We start from the raw sequence: 20,605 nt of genomic DNA, 5'->3' as shown, positions 1-20,605 counted from the left end.
GCACATATGTAAAATGTAGGGGTAATGCCTTCACACTCGTGCTGTCCTTCCTTCTTTAGTGTCAGCATGTCCCAGGTGAAAAGATCACAGTGCCAGAATAGTCCTGCTGGTTGCTGTTCAAATACATTCGGTAATCCTATTTGTTTTTCCTTTCCAGCCCAAGCATAGTTACTGCCACCTCGTAGCTGGCTGCCCCTTATGCTAAACAACGCTACTTACTCTTTCTGGGCTTTCTCAGTGTTCTACTGTCCTTCTAAGGTACATTCACCCTTCATGCTGTCAGGTTAAATAACCAGAGGGATTTTAGTCTAAAAGCTCCTTGAAAGCCCTCCCAGCCAGACCAGCCTAGGGATGCTGCAGCCAGCAGACCAAGGTCTGAAGAGGAGAGCCTGGTTTTGCCAAAAAGGACCGATAAATGAAATTCCCTTCCACTGAACTCTTGTTAGCTCTGGCCAGAGACATACAATAGCTGCAGTGCCTGGGACCAATAATGCTTTTATCACTCTACTAGCTGAAGCTGTTTTCAGCAAGCTCAACTACCCACCTACATTCTGCCAGTAAAAATCCAAAATAAAAATGAGCCTCCCTATCTCCTCCTCCAAATAATAATTGTGTCATTGTATCAGTGGCTAAAAGAGCAAAATTGCCACGTTCATTTGCTAAGTTATTCCCATCTCGCCTTTTTTACATGCAAAACATCCTTTGCTATATTAGCCCATGTTACATAAACAAAGTGATAATCTTATACTACTACACGAAAAGTGGACGGAAGAAAATTACAAGAAAGATTTTCTTAGCAGAATTTATGGTTCAGCTTCACAGAAGTGTTAATCCTTTTGCATTGCTGGAGCTGCATATTTTTTACATGGTTGTAAAGGAAATGAAGAATACCGTTGGCTTCTGCTGTAAAAAAAATTAAGCCATGTTCTGGTATGATGTAAACAGGCCTAAATATGGGGTTAGAGAAATATGCATCATCTGAAGAACTGGCCTGAAGATGTTCTCATAGCATTTAAGTAAATACTTAGGCTAAGACTTGAAGTTTCACTGAAAACATACATTTATCTTGGTTCTGAACTTCATCTGCGAGCCTATTCCTCTTAATCATATTATAGGAAGACATATGAAGTTTAACCATACCATTAATCACAACTAGGTATACAATGTGCTAGTACAGAAGCTTTATTGCTCTGTCTCCACTGGCAATTAATGCAAATAATTTTGCCATCTTAGAGATTCTGTTATTTGAACAATTAAAATGTTACTGCCAGTGCAGTCTTGTGATGAGTGAAGTACCATTACAAGTCTAATTTTATGTGAGTCTCTCTTGCTTAAAAGAGCGTCTTCAAATTTTTATAGGCAAGGCATTTAATGAATCCTATACTGATACCCTTAGCAGCAGACCACACCAAGCTAATCATAACGTCAAAGGTATCATTAAACACAAAAACACCTGCATGCACAGAGCATCTGTTTAACTGACAGAAATCTGCTCATTGTCTCTCCTTCATTTCAGAGCAAGCAGAAGGGAGAATGAGATTTCCTGAATCACTGATTCAATTAAAAGCTTCAGGAGACTTAAAAGGTGCTTTCTCCTTCCCTTGCTTCTGCCTTTTATTTCCTTTGACAGAGTGCTGAGGACAGGTTATACCTGAAAAATACCCTTTAATTTCAAGGGCTAGAAAACTACCTGGTATATCCTCAGCATTTTGTTGATTCCATATTTCATACATTAGACACAAAGACGTGTGCAGTAAACACAAATCCGTGCATGTGGACTAGAAGTCTCATTACTCAGTGATTTATTTAAATTGCCAAGGTAGAATTGCAGTGCTTTTAGTTCACCTAGAAATGGATCTGAGCTACTGAGAAGGATTAGGTCTGGATTTCAATATAAATTCATACCATCAGCTTCAGGGGTGTTCAAAGTTAGCAGTCCAGATTGATACAATCTGAAAAGCAAAGTAGAAAAGCATATTTAGAGAGCAAAACTAAACTTTGCGAAAAAAGCCCCAAAACTCTATGGCCAATACTTGCTTGTCTAGTGAGCAATTTCTCTGTCATTTTTTAACATTAATCCCAGAACATGAGGGTCTAGCCATTTATAGATTAGCAAGAGAAGAGAGCTCTCAGATTTTTCAATGTGAGCTAGCAAAGTAGAAACAACAAAAAATCAAAGTGTATAGCTGCTACAAAAATGAATCCATTATCTTGCCATGTTTACCCTTTTAGTGGGGTATAACGAGCAGGTCATACTGTGAATGTAAGAAGCTAGGTGTTGAAGGCACCAATTTATAGTCCAGTGGTTTTCATGAAATGCTTCAATTTCTAAAATGTGATAATTGGAGAACATAAGGAGTGCCACATGTGAAGCAACCTTCTGTTGCGTCACGTGCTTTGAGCCTGTCAGGTACTTCCATTATGAACAGAGTTCCTGAGCCCATTAGCCTCTGGATTTCTATAGGATAATTAAATAATTGTCATACTCCAGTTGTCTAAATCAGCTATTTAGGCATCTGTGTCTTTGACTCATAGTAGTGATGGATAACATATCTCTCCTGGTGTATGGATTTGTGCTATCCAATAGCCAAACCCCCAGTCCAGGGAGAAAAGCGAATATATGGCTAAGTGCTTTGTTGGATGTGGGCCACAAGGGAGAGAACAAAAAAACGGTGTTCTGTTTCTCCCTTTGGTGAGAATCATAGATAATAGAGGCTTTTCAAAAATGAATAGCTTAGTCCTGTAGTGGATGAGAAAATGGTAGCTCTTTTTTAAAAAAATAATATATATATATATATGCATATACTGCTGCAAGAACAGAAGTGGTGAAAGTGATACACAACATTAAAAAAGATAACTAACAAGTAGATGAGGTCCAAAGGTGTAATTGTTGAGAAATTCAGCCCTGTGTTTGTGTTTCACATCACACACAAAATTTGCTGAATAGATTCAGTATTTGATTAGTGCGTGTGAAACAGTGTCATGATCTGAAGTTGTTAATGTAGCCTAACTCCTGATTGCACTGAAAATAGATTTGACAGTGAGGGCGGTGAGAACAAAGGGATTCATTTGTATCTGGTTTCACACCTGTTCAGATCCGTGGGCTGTACTGATGTGATGGGTTTATGCTGACATAACCAGGCTCCCAGGCTCGAAAATGCAGTGAATTCATATTTCAGTAGGCATGTTCAGGTGTATTTTTCAAAGACCCCAGAACGAGAGCCATGTTTTCTCAGAACAAAGGTCTGTTCACACTGCAGCCTGCCAAATAGTGCACAGCAGTGGGATTCAACCCATGGGCAAAGGAGTCCGTGTAACCCAGCTGGGGAAAGTCTGTGGATAGTAGGATAAATCTGCTCTCAGCAGGTTGGGGGTGCATCTCTGTTAGAAATTTTTAGGACTTGACAAGCCAGGAAAGACTGAAAACTGCTCATTCAGTGTCAAACAAAGTGAGCTTGGGAACCAAAGGCAACCTACCTGTGACTACACAGAGCTTTGCTTTGTCCCGTGTCTTGTCAGGGAAAAAAAAAATATTATTGCAGGAACTAGATTGTTTGAAAATAGCCTGTAAAGAGATGCAATTCTACTTAAGATACTGAGAAAACAAAGGCAAAACTAAAGAGGAATTTGTGCTTCCTAGTGGTAGAGAAACAACATCTTTAACATGTAAAAATTGTCATAGTTGCTTTGATTTTAATGAAGCAATGATAATTACCATGTGTGGAGCATTTTTATTTATTTTTGGAACAACGCTCATATTTCCCTGGGCTCTGAATTTTCAGTCTTTTCCCTCCCTAAATCTGCCTGTAAAATTCTTTTGTTTGAACTGTAGATTAGCTATTATTTATTGAGCCCTTTCAGGAGCTAAGGCTGGCAAAGCAAGTACACAGCAATTTTGAAAACAGGGCAGATAAAGCAGGAGTTTATGGAGGAGTGAAATAACTTCCCCCAGCATGTCCAGAAAAGTCTATATAAGAGGCGAGGTTAGAAGCAGATCCTTATGCTCCACGTGAGTGAGAACCTGAGGGGGCATGCAAGGGAATAGAAAAGCTTGGCTTTCCTCAGACCACAAGGGATCTGAAGTACCAGATATCTGCTGGACCTCACAGGGGGACATTAGAAATTTCACCCTAAGGAGAATCCCTCTGAGCTGTGGTTCCACATACACCCTGGAGACACAGCACCTACCTTGTTTTTCTGGAACCTGGCCTGTGTTTTTCCTAGCATTTTGTTAAGGAAACTTTCCTTTAAAAACAGGTACAGAAAACAAGATTTACTGTGAAGGCTAGCAAACATCCCAAACTAATTCACTTCAAAAAAAGCCTGCACTTAAGGAAAAAAAAGCCTTGCACTATAGACTTCAGCAAGCATCTTATCTAGTGAAAGCCAACCCATTCATCTTTTCACTGATAGCCTCCTGTCCGTTCCTCTTATTCCTTCTTTTTCTGTACTACTTTTCTGCAGTTGCCTACCCCACCCTGGCTTTGCACCTGAAACATCTCAACACATGTTTGCAGTGGTTCCAACCACCTAAAGATGATGAGAAGCAGATGTAAGGATAAATGAGACCTGCGTGCTAGTTGTGGGTGACTTTGCTACGGATTGCAATAAAATGCTCTGCGCTATGGCCACGTGAGGGAGCTGCTATGAAGTATGTGAAAGAGCCGAAATTAATTTGACTTTCTCTCTAGAGGTGTAGGAGATGTAATGAGGTTCCCTGTACATCCTGACTCCAGGTGGTTGTAGTATTTAATCTATTCTACATATATCCAGATTTTTTTCCAAAGTTACACTTTTTATCTGTATATGGCTCTAAATTATGCCACGTATTCTGCAAAACCTGCATGCTTCTTACTGATACCTAGCTTGGTTTTTATCTGAAGTTAAATAAGTATCTGTTTCAAATATCTAGCAAATGGGATTAAAGGACTAACTTACATTTCTGGCCACAAAAATGAAAGATTTGGAACAGTATATGAGAAAGCAAGATTGTTGATTTTCTAGCCCTGCTATCCCACTTGAAAAAAATAATCTCACCATATAATTTAAACATGAAACCATTCAGCATAGCCCAAATCTAGTTCAGTGTGGTCTGCTTGCAAATCAGGATGATGACTGCGTACTCCAGTAGTGTTGTTGGATGTAATGGCAAATACTATAGATCATTTGAATCATCACACCTTGGAAATAGTTACAGGGTAGTGTGGAGCACTCCAGTCCCGAGGCAAACCTGTATATGCTTTTAGGCACCGAGCACAAGAACATGTCAGTGTTTATGTGGCTTAAGACCAACAATGCAGCCAACCAAGAAGTCTGAGCAAAATGTTGGGCCAAGACCTTATTGCACCCTTGTCACATGAGTTCATGCCAAGCACTTAGGTGATCAGTGAATTAGATGTGAGACAAATGCATGAGGAAGATGTTCTTGCTATTTTAGGTAATTTGTGTTAGCAATTTAGATGGGAAAATGTTCTCATCTTGTTCAGTTTCGATAGATGGTTGAAGGTTGAACGAACACTGGAAGTGCTCATAGAAGCTTGGTGAAACCGCATTTACCTGTTCATGTCAGTAATGATCAATGTTGCTGGTCACATAATTTGCTTGGTTTTGCCAGATTAAATTAAATCCTTTAAGCTGTCAACTGAGAAACTAATTGCCTGAAACATCATGGAGGTCTTGCTGGAGTATCAGGCTATGTTGTCCTTTTCCTCCAAAATACCAACGTTTAAAAATTTCAGGATGTCAGGAGAAGTGTTTTTTAACAAATATTCATACAAGCCATAAACTTTAGATTTCAGTTTAGCTTGCCTAGCTTAGTTTTCTTTATTCTCCCTCTCTGCAACTTTTGAATGTTTGATATGTAAGCCAACAACAAAAAAAGTAGCCCTGTAATTGACAGTCTGATTTCCAAGCGTCTCCAACGGTGTCAAATTTTGCACTGTGGGGAAAAGCAAGGTAATTCAGTGCTAAAAAATATGGAAAACAAAAAAAGCTTATTCGAATTTTTATAAAATATCAAAAATGGTGTGCTTTTCAGAACTCTAAAAGAAACAAAGATTACAGAGGGAACATAAGTTCTATTATCTATTCTTTCTGATATTCTCTTTAAAAATTGCCAGGATTATATTTCTTCTGCAAGGAATTTCATTTTTTAGCAAATCCAATTTTGAACCATTAAGTCTTTTCGAACACACAATTTCTAGACCCATCTCCTTGCTTTTAGAATTATCGGCTTGTGGGAGACTGTCAATGGGAAGCCTGGCAGGAATTTTTGTTGTTGTTGTTTGCAGCTGGAAAGGGTTTATTTTTCCTTTCTGTGGTTTACCTTGGTGGACTGAATCCTTGTGACATCCTACATTCCACCCTCCAGGAGGGGACAAGGAAAATCTTGAGAGCCCATGAACATGGACTGAGGTCATGCAGCAGCTGGGGTAGATGGATTGTTTTGAAATTTGTGAGGTTTTTTGTTTGATGGGTTAGGTTTTTTTTGTGGGGGGTTTTGTTTGTTTTGAGGGAGGGCTGTGCAAAGAAAATAACATTTCTTTGTGTGGTGAGCAAACATGGTAAAATAAGAGTAACAATTCAAAAAAAGTGTAGCAGTATTTCCTTATTTCTGTAAACAACTCCACTGGAATGTTTACCCATGGCCCAAATTCCCATTTGGGTTCATATGAAAACTGATAAAAAATAATGTTGTGATTGGAAATAAGCAGGTCATCTGTTCGCTATCTTCACGGGGAAGAGGCAAGTGCTGATTTACCATCAGGACCATGCCCACTGACACGGTTACAGTGGGGAAGCACATGGCTCTTAACCATGCTGTCCATATTCTGTCGATTAATGAGAGATTTCATGCTCAGCAGTTGTCAAGCCACATGTTTTATGGGCATTAAACTCACCGTGCAAAATTTCTTAGGGTTTTGCATTGCTTTGCTATGGGACGTGCTTGGGCTTAATTAATACACCAGAGAATGGTTTATTCTTTGCAAAATATGAGCCCCTTAGAGTTGCTAAAAGCTCTGACATCGTGGAGATGTGAGTCACATCAGTGAAAGCTGCCTGAGGCTACATTTAACCTTGTGCACTCAGGCTGAAAAATAATTAATAAAATACTCCCAAGTGTTATGTTTTTCCCGACTCCCAACTCAACATCTTAATTACAAGGGAGTAGGTACAGAGAGCTGCTCTGTTTGTAGTCAGCTTGCCTTTCTTTGTGACCTTTCTCAACTGAAAAATGCTTGTAGTCTCAGACTAAAATACCAGTAGTGATATCACTAAATTAATCCCAGACCATATTTATATAGGAACTCTATTCTTTACATTACAAGCTTTGGGGGATTATTCTTGCTTTTTACCCAATGTCTAGCATAAGTAGAACCCTGGTCCCAGGTGGAGCCTTAGGCACTTATGGTAACAAAGATAATAATGGTAATAATAACAAAATACCTGCTATCTCCATATGGACTATATCCAGGCTGCCTAAATTCTATGTGATTCCTATGTCTAGTCAAAGGAGAAAGTCCATCATCTGTAAAAGTGATCTGAAAGATCCAAAGGGCACAATACAAGGGAAACACTAGCTGTAAGAATAGGCATGGAATTGTAACTGTAATTTATTTATTTATTTTTTAGTTTAGTTATTACTGTAACAGTAGCAAACAGTAGCAAAATTACTGTAACAGAAGCAAAATAAAGAGTATTCAAAGTTTAAACAAAAATTGACAAAATATAATTATGGGGCAAAAGGTAGATTTATCCCCCTGCCCCACCCCACCCCAACTCTAGAGAAATTTTGATACTTGTAAAAATGTTAAATTTAGTGAGTAATAACAAATTCTACAAAGGATCTGAAAAAAGCAGTGATTTTTCTCTTTTAAAAATCACCACATTTCTGCACTGTCTCAAGTATAAAAATGAGTGAGAAAGGCAGGAGTAAAACTTGCAGAGAAGAGCTCTAATTTAGCAGAGCTGGTTACAAACTTTCTATGAAAAAAACCTTCCTTTCACCAGACAAAGATGTTAAAACACCAACCTGTTTTTTCCTAGTTATTTGTAGAAGTGTTCATATAAAGGTACCTTGTCATGAATTTTTTACTTCGGAAAAATTATCTTCTGGAATTTAGAAAAAGGGGTGGGGGGTGGGGGTGATGTGCTGGTGAAAGCCTGTGTTTTGCTACCGAAATCATATTGCATGGGCAGAAAGTAGCTGAAATATTATTTTCTATTTCAAATTAGCAAGTGCAATTGCTGATGACAGAAATCTGCTGTTCTGCATCAAGCAGAGTTTGACACTTGGGGCACATATTTTCTTTCTAAGGTCCCTCTCTTAGATCCCTAAGTATGAAATCTCACTCTGCTTGAAAGAGCCAAGAGATGTTGCTCGAACCTCCAAGTGAGGTGTCTGTAACCCTTCACAGATTATCCGGAGGCTTCACCCTAAATCCTTACTTAAATTAGACTGCTGAAGTGAGATAGTGTGAGTACTCCCCAGAGTTCAACTATGAAGGAGATATTTTGATCTAAGTGTCAAGCAGTTTAATCACAGCAAGGGATGATGCCTTGATTTGTTAGAAGATGTTGTGGTTGATACTAAATAGCAGCTATCATTAATGACTGCAAAAATAAGGTAGACTGTTTCAATGTGTATGATGTCCTGCTGTGTGGCATCAGGAAGAGTGTTTGTGCAGACATAGTTATTAATGTAAAAACAGGAACAAAAAAGGAATGAAGAGGCTTCACAGTAAACCAGAAGTTGGAATGAAAGCCCGAAATTCAGAGGTGGGACCTTAGGAGACACACAGCTGGTTTCTGAAGCTGTAATTTTTTCCCCACATCCTGGAATTCTCTTTCTGAGGAAACCCGGTAGGATTTCATCCTGATTGGGAATAATGGAATGAATCAACAGGTTGAGACTTTCCAGAAAAACATATATGTATTCTAAGTTTTAGACATGACATGACATGACATGACATGACATGACATGACATGACATGACATGACATAAATTCTGGGAAATTTCTCTGGTGGATGAAAGAATTGACTCAGAGTGCTGGGAGTGTCTTCAAAGTGTAGCTTCATGTTTGCCTCATTTGTGTATTCTTCCATAGGTATTTGCTGTTGCCCAGTTTTGCAGTTAGGACCATGGGGGTTTGGCCTGATTCTATAGGGTTGTTCTTACACTCTTAGTGTGGAGGGAAGAGGAAATTCAGCCCTTGTTTCAAGGGTTGTTGTTCAATCCAATGAACTTAGGGCTCCACTGTTTGCACGTCATGTCTTATTTTTGAGAGATTTAGGCAGGGAAGGACGTCTGAGGGTGTTGCAATGAAAGACACTGCATATGCCTGGTTGGAGAGATCACTACATTGTGAATGTAGTAAGGAGATGCACCATCGGCAATTTGCAGAAGAGAGAAAAGAAAGATAGACAGATGAGCTACAGATTTGCTATCAGAGTAAGGAAAAGGATACAAAGAGAAGTGAGTGAGAACAAAAGTAATGAAAGGAGAGTCAGAGAAGACAACAGTGTGCTCATGCTAGCACTGGCTTTGTGGGTTACCCTATAGACTTAATTCCACTGTTAGGCCGCGACCACTGAGAACAACTGAAATTGCAATTATTTTAGACAACCAGAGTGCTTTTAACTACTACTAACTCCCAGAGACCTCTCCTGGACACTGGTAAATATTGTATGTCTCTGTGGTTAAAGAAATAAACAAGCCCAGCAAATGTTGGATAACTCATCTCTTATTTGCAGTGGGAATAAATAAAAGTAGCGTGCTGCCTAAGGGGAATTTGGGTTTGAAAACTGATAGAAGGGAAAGTTGTTGAACACCAAATGCATCATCACTTAGGAAGTTGTACACAGGACTGAGAACTGCTGAGCAATTTTTAACAGGTAAAATAGAAGGATATTTTACCTGCCTCTTCCCTTCAATTACCAAGGAAAACAAATGCAGAAGGAGGCATATTTTTGCAAAGTCTAGTAAAAGACTGTGTAGACTGCTCCTTATCAGGAAGGTGAGCAACCCAACTTTGAAGTTTTCATCTCTTTCCCCCCTGGCCCTTGCATTAGCCTTCTAAATGACCCTGAGTTAGGCCACTCACGTCCCTGTGCTTCACTGGCCTCACTTGTGAACGTCTAATGGTTAATTCCTCTGCAGCATCCCAGGTGAAGGATCCCTTTGTAAACAGGGCAGCAAAACGCACCAGTGGTGACAGTCAGAATAAAGCCTTTGCCATGTACAGCAAAGACTGAGCAGGCTGCCTGACACAGGGTGAGGATAGGGCAGCACAAGCCATGGCACACTGGTGGCACAGGGGTCAGGGCAGTTCTCTGGGGCTCCTGCACGGGTTCCATAATGGTGCTTAGTGCCCAACTCCTGCTGAAGGCCACTGTGGACTGAGTAACTTACCAACAGTAGGGCTTCTGCTTTAAAACTACCCTTTGTGGTAACGGTGAAACAGAGCCTGTTGGAAGGACACCTGAAATTAAGAAAGCCTGATCCAGACCTGAAGCTCAACTTGAAGATACATAGCCTTCAGTCTATGCCATTGAATTGACAGTGATTTTTGTAAATGATTCTAGAAAAATGCAGTGGAAAACATTTGGGTTGCCAACATGAGGGGCAAGATTCTCTTGACTATATAAGGAGTGGAGAGAATCAGCTGAAATGTAGATGCTTACTGTGTTGGCATGTAAATTTGGTCAAATAAATCCTGACCTCAATGTTTTGAAATAGCAGTGATGTGTGAGGTCTCCAGGTTCCTAAGCTTCAACGTTTTATATGCTTGTTATGGTTTCCATGCACTTAGGGCTGACATTGCTAACCTTTTTTCTGCCCCAGGAGAAGCTCATGCAAAATAAAATCAGAGTTCTTTTTGTAATCACCTGAGGCCAAGAGATGGATAAGCAAAAAGCACTTCACTCGGCCAAATATTGAGAGACTCTGCACTATAGCCACAGCATCTGACAGTGCTGAAACATTAGCTTCACTTCAGTTCCCCTCCACTGCATCTTCATCACTTGCTTGCCTCCTAAGCTTAATTCAGACATAATCTTAGAAACAGCTACGTATTACACTAGTGAATAAAGATGTCATGCTGCCCTGTTCTTCCTCTTCCTGATTCCACCTTCCATTGATTTCTTAAACCCCCGAGTTCTGCTGACAAACTATTTTTCATCATACTTCTGTGAAGGGGCATTTATCATATGTAGATCGTTGCTGATGTTGATCTATGCCTTCTCTAGAGAGCAGCACTTGGGGGTTTTCTTGCTCTTATTTATACTTGTTCACAATCTGTTCTGAGGTAAACAGTACTCATGTCTAAGTTTATTGACATGATTTTCATGTGGTTTGGGGGTTGTGTCTCCCCCTTCCTGTTCCTTTCTGAATTGTTTTGTCATTCTCTGGATGGGTGTTGATTGAAGTATGAGTCACAGAAACGAAACAGTATTAGTGCATTCTTTCCTGCTTTCAAACAGATCACACTTAATAGAACAATAATGCATTATGTCGCGTATTGTTCCATAGGCTAATTACCTAATCGGATTATATCAGGGAAGCAAACTTGTAGCAGACATTAATTATCAATGCATGGACTGGTAGCAGATGGCAGCATTTGCAGTGGAGAATGAGCTGATGGTTCAGTGGATTAATTAAAGCTTCTGCAACTTCATGCCCTTCACTCAAAACCCAGTGTAATAATCACTGTGTGCTTTTAAAAAAAGGAAAACAGTATTTAGCTGTGGTTCTTTCACTGATGAGATTTTCCTGCAAGTAGTACCAGAGAGCAAAAAAAAGCCAATATCCCAAAAATAACTCTAGTGGTCTCCATTTGCTTCAAGGAGTGCTTAGTATGGATTTAATACAATGAGTACTTATTGTAAAGCATATCAACAGTTCTGGGAATGGGGACTAGGCGTAGCTATGTGATTTTCCTTCTAACTGTTGAGCTGTAGAGTCCTGCTCCATTTTGCTTCATCTGTTGGCCAAACTGATCTACGTTACTTTTCCTTGCATCTCCCCACTGAACTATATGGGAACACTGGGGCATCTTCCCTGCAGACTGGAGATGGTGTGAACTATCTCAGCATAAAAAAACACCAATGGATGCGACTTTCATCTAGCCAAAATTGAATTAAAACCAGTCTGGCTTAGATTTGAGGGAAGAACACATATGGCCAGCTTCCACCAGGAGAGCATTCTCTGCTGGGGAGACACTGACCCACGATCCTGAATAATTGGTGTGTTAAGTGCAAATACTGTTCAGTAGTGTTTTGTCACTCTGAAAACTATAACTTTTCCCAGGGATAATGCACAGATACATGGTGCTTCCCAGGAACTTTGGGAACCTGCTAGGAAAGATTAGTAAGGTGCATTTGCCAGTGCTGCACAGGCAGCTGTAAATGAAACATCTCTGCACCAGTGAGGAAGCACAAGGGGAAAGGGGACACCAGAGAGATCTCCAACACCTGGATACCAGAAAGCAAGCTGTGTGTGAAACAGAATGATAGACATCTAGACTTGTTTGGGTAGCATAGTTCATCAGAAGCAAGTATTTGAAAGGAAAATGGCTATGGCAAGAAATACCTTATTCCTGTTACAGCCAGGTTTGCTCTGACAAATTGGTTAGGAGTGTGAGAGAAAGGCATGCTATCACATGATCTGTTCATAAAGGCAGAAAAAGCAATAACTGCTCCGACACTAATGAGGTATAAAATATCTCACCTGACAGCCACCGACACATACAGGTCTTGATTTTTCTCTCGGCAATATGAGCTCAGTCTAGATTTTATTATCTCCTGCTGGCTGTAAACTTGATGCGAGAGACAAAACTGAGATGCTAGACTCCCTCTGTAAGTTATAAATAAGTTTAAAGATGCAACCGTTAAGTTTATTGTCAGGTTTTGAACTTTTGACAGTGAATATCTGATTTGGTAAGCAATAAACTCAGAGTACCTGGCACTTTTATGCACACATCTCAGCTTTTGCCACTGCTGCTTTTGCATAGATCACATCTGGAACCTAGTATCTTGGCTTTCCGCACACCTTGGTCCTCCTCCCACAGACAGCATGGCAAGTCAAGAATAACTTTACTGAAGGTTATAATACACTGCTATAAATTGGTTGAAAAGACTGGATAATTTCTAAAAAAATATATCATATTTTTATTTACTTAATCTAAGTCTATAAAGCCTACTGCCTGGTCAATAAGAAAGAAATCGGTGTTCCCCTGGAGTCCAGAAGAATCCCACACAGAGATACTTCCCTTCTTATTTAACAGACAATTTTTTTTCTAATTCTTTTTTCTTTTAATTTTTTACTTGCTGTGAAGTTAGTCTAGAAATGAAGAATGGGTTTTCTTGAGTAACAGTAGGTATTTGGTTTTCCTGTCTGTCTTGCTGCTTCAAAATTATTTCAATGCATTTGGATTCTGGATGACTAATTAATGGGATTTCCATTTCCAGATCACCTTCAATATGAAAAAGAAAACCCCATCATTTGGAAGAGGCATTAAAATTTCTCCCTTTCCTTCAGTTCTGTCTGCGGAAGGTTGGAAGCTGTCCTCTGTTGGCATTTGTCAAAGTGCATGCCTTCTTTTTGCTTGACTCTAGGTATGTGATGAGACCCTATCCTGCATATATATAGATCTGTCCCTATATCTTCTAGGAAACATCTGGAAAGTTCAACAGTTTTGCATGACTAAGGGCCAATGGAAAGCTTAAAATTTGAAAGAGATCCTTAAAGGACTAAAGTCTTGACAGTTTCACGTCATAGGGCTGGATTGCTTGGAAAATACTCGTAGTCAAAGAGAGCAGGGGTTATTGCTGTTGTGTTCTGACTCTGCATTGCACCCATTCCTGGGCAAAGCTCTCCAGCTGTGAGAATGCTAGCTTGATTAGTTGATTCTACTTTTATTTTCCCATCCTGTGACACAGAGCTAGTCCTACAAATTCAGTCCCAGCAAGACTTGGTGGCAACTCCCCTGCTGACTCCCTGGCGTTTCATGACTGCCTTGAGGCTAAAGTTCCCTAGTGTGGCTAAATCCAGTGTTCGGCTTTAATTTTAAAATATTGTTTCTCAGAAGTTCATTCAATATATTTCTCATAGCTGTCGCCAGTCACAAGATGTGTTTCCACAGTAACAAATAGAGCAATGTAATTGCCCGTGCACCCTGCCATAAATCCTTCAGGTGGTGATTTTAAAAATGTGGATAGCGTAAAGACTTGGACAACTTTGCTGTTTCAAAGTAAACTTGCACATTTCAGAGCGTCAGCCAAGAGATTTCCCACTGAGTTTCACTCAGCTGGAGATGTGACTATGTCTCTGAGGTAACTCACTCTCCAATTTCTTTGTTGCTGTTGTGTTTATGTGTCTGTCCTTCCTTTTCCCTATGGTTGTACCAGGGAGTCACGTACAACTCGGCCCTGGGTGGGACTTGCTGAGTTGCTGTTTGCTGCCATGAGCCCCAGCAAGAGCCAAGGGCAGTCACAAAGCAGCTCTTTGCCAGCTGGGGAGCCAGGGTGGGAGTTGTAGCCTCACCGAGCTCCTCCAGATGTTGTAGTCTCCTCCAGTGGTGCACGTTCCCATTTAAAGAGTGAGTGAGCCTCCTGTATTTGTAAACAAGCAACCGGCAAAAATGTTTGTGAGTTATCAAGCAGATTTAATAAAAGACTAGAAAATAAGGCTGGACAGACCCCTGAGAGGTCCTCTTGGCTTGAGTTCATTCTGCTCAGCACAACCTCAGCGTGAACTTCCCCCACCATCGCCTCCATTTCAGACAGCTATTTCCCTGCCCTGCTTCTATGGAGTTCCAACTATGGAAAGTACCCAGTCTTTCTAGGTGATTTATTACAGAAATTACCCAGAAGCAAACTAGATTGTTGTGGGTTTTTTTTGTTTTGGTTTGTTTGTTGGTTTTTTTTCCCCTGGTAACATCTAATATAAATCTCCTCCTTGCAATTGAATTAAACCCATTGGATTGACAGACTGTTGTGTGTATTTGTGTCAAGGACAGTGTGTGATGCTTCCAGCAGGCTGGATAAAAATTGGGCAGTTCAGAATCTGCTTCCATAAGGCCCATCTCAATCTTTGCTGTCGAGCTCTTGTAACAACTCAGTTAAGACATGTAACGCTCAACTGGGAATCCACTGCATCTCTGCCAAGCAGTCCAGTCTCATGCTGGTGGCACTGGCTGCACAGGGGCACAGGATGGTGATTTGTCTGGTTTCAAAGGCGAGAGTACTGCCAGCTCAGAGCTAACTGCAGGGGAGCACAATATTCCAGTCTCCATCCTTATTAGCCATCTCCCTGTTATACCAAGCTGCTACCTCAGCCTCTCCTCCGAGCCTCCTTTCTGTGCAATAGGAGATGAATGGGCTGGGAAAAGATGCTCCATATAAAGATTTGATATCAATGTGATAATATATATGGGAAGAGCATTAAGTCTAATTTTAAGTATATTAACCTGTCTCCTGCCCTGATTACTAAAATCCTGTCTGGACCAGTAGAGGTGTTTGTATCAAACAGCTACGTGAAAAGCACATAGAGTAACAAGAAGAAATATATGCTGGTAATCCATTTAAATGCAAATAACTGGCTGTTTGACCTGAGATGAAAAGTTGAAATGCATTCAATATTAAATTCAAGATCAAACTATCAACAACAGTAGTTTAAAAAATATGTGTGTATGCTTCCTTGAGCAAAGTATTTCAAAGTTACATTCAATAAGTTTTAGCTGCTGCAAAGAGAAAACATAATTTTTTTGATTAGATTTAACTAGGGGACAACACTTAGGTACGAGCAAGTGTTTCCTCTGTTTGAACCCCCATATTTTCTTTTGCTTTCAAAAAAACCCCACAACTCCAGCCTCAGAACCAGGCTGAGAAAGGGATGACTGGATCATTTAATTCATTAATGAGGTTTTTAAAGTAATGTTACCAAATGCAAGTACTGAATAATCATGAGCTGAACTTACAAATCAAAAGGTAATTTGATTTTGTTGTTATTGTTTAAAAAATAATAATTAAAAAAATATATAATATTTTGTATTTACCTTTTGGCTTATTTTCTTTATCTTTTTGATTAAAAAAAATATATTTGTCCTTCACAGCCCTGGAAAGTGGAGTTCATTTTTCACCAGAGAGTGAAATTATTTTGTAGTCAGCTGGTTCTAAGCACTGCAGCTTTAAGAAAAAAAAAAAATTGAATGTTCTGACTGACTTCAAATAAAAATTCCATAAAGATGTTATCACTGGACTTTTCTGATGGCCTCAGAAACTACATGTTCAAGATCTCATTTCAGAGGTATTTACAATTGGTTTAGCTAATTATATATAACAACAATTTATTTATTAAACTCAGCTCATAGTCTATCACTGGATGATGAATAACTGAAGATTTAATTTGCTTCTGTTTAGGGTTTAGAGTAGCTCAGCTCTAAGGAAAAAAAATCATAACTTAATCTAGCTACTTTGTAAACTAATTCTAGATTTGGGATTTTTGCTCTTGTGAATTCTTGCAAAGAATTTTGACTGTTCTCCCATTCACTTGACTCAAGTTCAGTGTAGACAGGTTTGGGAAAGGTATTAGATGCGTAACAGTTTAGCAGTGATCTTGCATGTCTCTGGCAGAAATGTTTCTAACCTGCTTCTGATGCTCTGCCTGTGGCTATGTTGCCAGTCCCCTGCAAATCATCCTCTAGGCTCAGCTTCTCATGCCCTTTTTCATTTGGAATTTGGAGTCATCTTCCATCTTAGGGACAGAGATTTTCCAAATTTAGACTGTCTGAACTCTTTATTTGAGTCCAGTCTGGATGGGGTTATTATTGCATGCCCAGCCAAAATTAGGGTCATCTTTCTCCACCACTGATGCAGCTGCACACCTCTCACCATCATTTTAAAGCCTGCTGCTTTTGCGACCCTCCAGCAAGATGAGGTTGCTGCTGAGGAGAGGAAATAATAAGTCTTACTGGAGTGCTGTCCAAAATCCATTTCAACAAGTTTTCCTTCATTGTAAAGAACAAATTCACACAACAATTTCACTTGAATACGTGAGCACACATGACAAAGATAATTGTAATATAATTATTTTCCCATAGATCTGTTTGTATGTTAGAAAGCGGGTAGTTGGACAGGACCAGGATGCAATGCAAGTGGTTTCTATTATTGCAAACACAACTTGTTAGCAAGGAGCATTCCTGAGGCTCTCCTGGCAGCCACCCATTTATACACTTACCTTTGCGTACAGTGTAGATAGACAGACACCTTCCAGTTTATAAAAAAAAATGCAACAGTAAAACTCTCTTAGCACTAATGTAGTTTATGTACCCTTGGGGTTAATTTGGATTTTTATTGGCTCATTATTTAAATACTTTGAAGTCTTCATGGTAGACTGTGAAATATTTTTCTTGAAAACAGTTCTCAGAATATTGCCTTTATTTATAGAATCATTTAGGTTGGAGAAGACATTTAAGATCATCAAGTCCAATCATTAACCCAGCTCTGTGAAGTCCACCACTAAACCATGCCTCTGAGCACCACATCTATGTATTTTTTGAATGCTTCCAGGGATGATAATTCCACCGCCTTCCTGAGCAGCCTGTTCCAATGCTTGACAATGCTTTCAGTGAAGAATTTTTTCCTAATACTCAATCTAAACCTCCCCTGGTGCAACTTGAGGCTGTTTCTTCTTGTCCTTTTGTCCTATACCTGGTAAAAGAGACCGACCCCCACCCGCCTGCAACCCCCTGTCAGGGAGCCGTAGAGAGCAACAAGGTCCCCCCTGAGCCTCCTCCTGGCCAGGCTGAACAGCCCCAGTTCCCTCGGCCGCTCCTCATCAGCCTTGTGCTCCAGCCCCTTCCCCAGCTCCGTTGCCCGTCTCTGGACACGCTCCAGCCCCTCTGTGTCCCTCTGGCAGTGAGGGGCCCAAAGCTGAACACGGTGTTCCAGGTGCGGCCTCACCAGTGCCCAGTACAGGGGGACGGGCACTGCCCTGGTCCTGCTGGCCACACTGTCTCTGATACAGGCCAGGATGCTGTTGGCCTTCTTGGCCACCTGGGCACTGCTGGCTCACGTCCAGCCGGCCATCAGCCAGCACCCCCAGGGCCTTTCCTGCCCGGCAGCTTCCCAGCCGCTCTGCCCCAGCCTGTAGCGCCGTCTGGGGTTGCTGTGACCCGCGTGCAGGACCCGGCACTGCTCCTGGCTGAACCTCATATCTTTGTTAATTTAAAATTGAATAGTTAGGACTGGAAATAAGATCTTTTAACAAAATAATCACCTGGTATAAATGACAGTGGCTGAAAAGTCACTGCAGGTACATTATTTGTAAAATTCCCATGATCTTGAATGTAATGGACTTGCCCCTGGATGGCAGGATGTGAGATGGGAAGTCATCAGCAAGAAGTTCATGTATGCTTCTCAATCACATGGAGGTAGAAATTGTCCTGCTGAAATGTCTTTGGATCCTCTGCTTTCTTACCACGATTACGGAATATTTTACTTGCACTTATCAAATGAGTCACGCTCCCACTCGCGGTGGTTACAGCCCCGTTTCCAAGGGCAGGTGGTGAGTTCAGTTGGGTAAGCAGCACCATTCACTGAGCTGAGCAGCTCTCTCCAAACCTGGCTGGACTGCTTCTGTGACACAAGTTATAATAATTGCTTGGCTGTATCTACATTTTACTGCTGTCTGCAGTGAAATGCATCACCTTCAGGGCTGGATGCTGCCTGAGTAAGGCTCTGAGGGATGAGCAGTGTACCATGTTAAATAACTGTATTCCCTTAGCTGTGTGCCAGTTGGTGTGAACTGTGGGAATAAAGTTCTCTTAGTAAGTCTTTCCATCCCTGATTCCTCTGCCTGGTATAAACTCTTCTTTTGGTTAACTTGCCATATGCCCTGTCTTCTGAAGTATTTTTTAAGTGACATCTTATAACCAAGTATCCCTGTGTTTTATGGAAGTTATCTCCAGGCTTTTAACAACCAAGAATGCGAAGCAGAAACACCAATATACACCAACCTATCAATTTCTTCAAGCTAACTATTTAGGACAAAACTTGCTCCCCTGAAACAGTAAGCACAGAAAGGATAGAACTTTGGAATTGTAAAGAATGAAGTTGTCCAGAGACAGACATCAGTCTACTTGTGTTGACAGCTACACAGACTTGCATCAGCTAAGCATCTAGCCCACAGTAACGGCTGTAGTAAAACTGGCTACATAAAAGTGACAATTATCAAACCATACAGCAGGAGGGACCCAAAGTCAACATCACAGGAAAACTGGACACATTTGTGGCTCAGGGAAGACCATGGAGAAAAATGTCTTTACAATTAAGCTTACAGTAAGGTAGGGTGGGACTTAAACGTTGTCTCCTTTTGTAGTGAAAGTGCTCTTGCAAAAGGAGAAAATTGTATGTCAGAAGGTCTTCTTGCTTCTATCTAAAACTTCATATGATCAGCTGCTGAGCAGCAAATCACCATTCTTATCTTCTTGCCCAGAGCTTTCGCTCCTCAGAAAAGAAGCTTCCCTCTCCCTCTCCTCTAGAGAAAACACCTGTGATACACTTTTTCTACCAGCTTCCTACCAAGATGACTCTAGAGTACGTTAACATCTGGAGTCTGAATGGGTACCCAGGATGTTTCAGCAGTGAGTTTGTTAAGGTGAAAGAGCAGAACTGTTGTGTTGTATCTCTAGGGAAATATACTGCTTGCTTAGTCATTGCAGATGCCACATTAAAATGAAACTGTGGATTTCAGAATGGATTTTTCTACATCATTATGATTCAGAGTAGCACGTTGCTCTCAAGCACAGAAAAGAAGTTGACAGAACATGAAGAGCTTTCATAACTAATGACTTAATCACTGGGTTTTGACTGACTTTTTTATTGATGCAGACATGATGACTCTAGACAGAGTGCTAGGTGTTTCGCTGATCTTTGATTTGCATGAGTAACCCCTGTCAGCCCTGACACCTTTTGAACTTTCAATCCAAATGTTAATTCTCGGAAGAAGGGAATTGTGAGCAGGAAGGACAAGAGGAAAAAGGTAGAGATAAGCATTTCTTCATGCACGCAGCACTGCAGCTGTGCTATCCCAGCCCCTCAGGCTGGGCACACAAATGCACTATCCTGATACATACTGTGCCACATACAGGAATAAGACTTGAACAGATCTGTATACCTAATGCTTGTGGGTTGTTTTGTCTTTTTTCCACTTCTTGTTCCATTTATTTGTTCCACTTACCCTGTTCTCACAGGTAGAACTGCTTGATGAAGCAATGAGTACAGACAAAAAATATACCACTGATTTGGGGTAACCATGCTCAGCCATCTACATTGTGATTAGTCACCGCAGCTCAGCATGACAGCACCCATTCCTCACCCGCTGATGGCTCGCTGGCTCCTTCTAGGTCATGCTGATATGTTTAAGTACAAAAGCAGGCTTTGCCTCTGAATATCAACGCAAGAAATACAGGTATTGCTTCAGCTTTCCCTGTGCCATCCATCATTATGCCATCTCCCCATTCAGCAGCAGCCCCAACTTTTCCAAGTTCTTTTAAATCTATCCTATCTGTTGAATCCCTTTTTATTGCTCTTGATGTCCTTTTCT

The sequence above is a fragment of the Falco punctatus genome (assembly GCF_963210335.1).
Source record: "Falco punctatus genome assembly, chromosome: 9".
NCBI lineage: Eukaryota > Metazoa > Chordata > Aves > Falconiformes > Falconidae > Falco > Falco punctatus.
Note: the sequence above shows the minus strand (reverse complement) of the source record.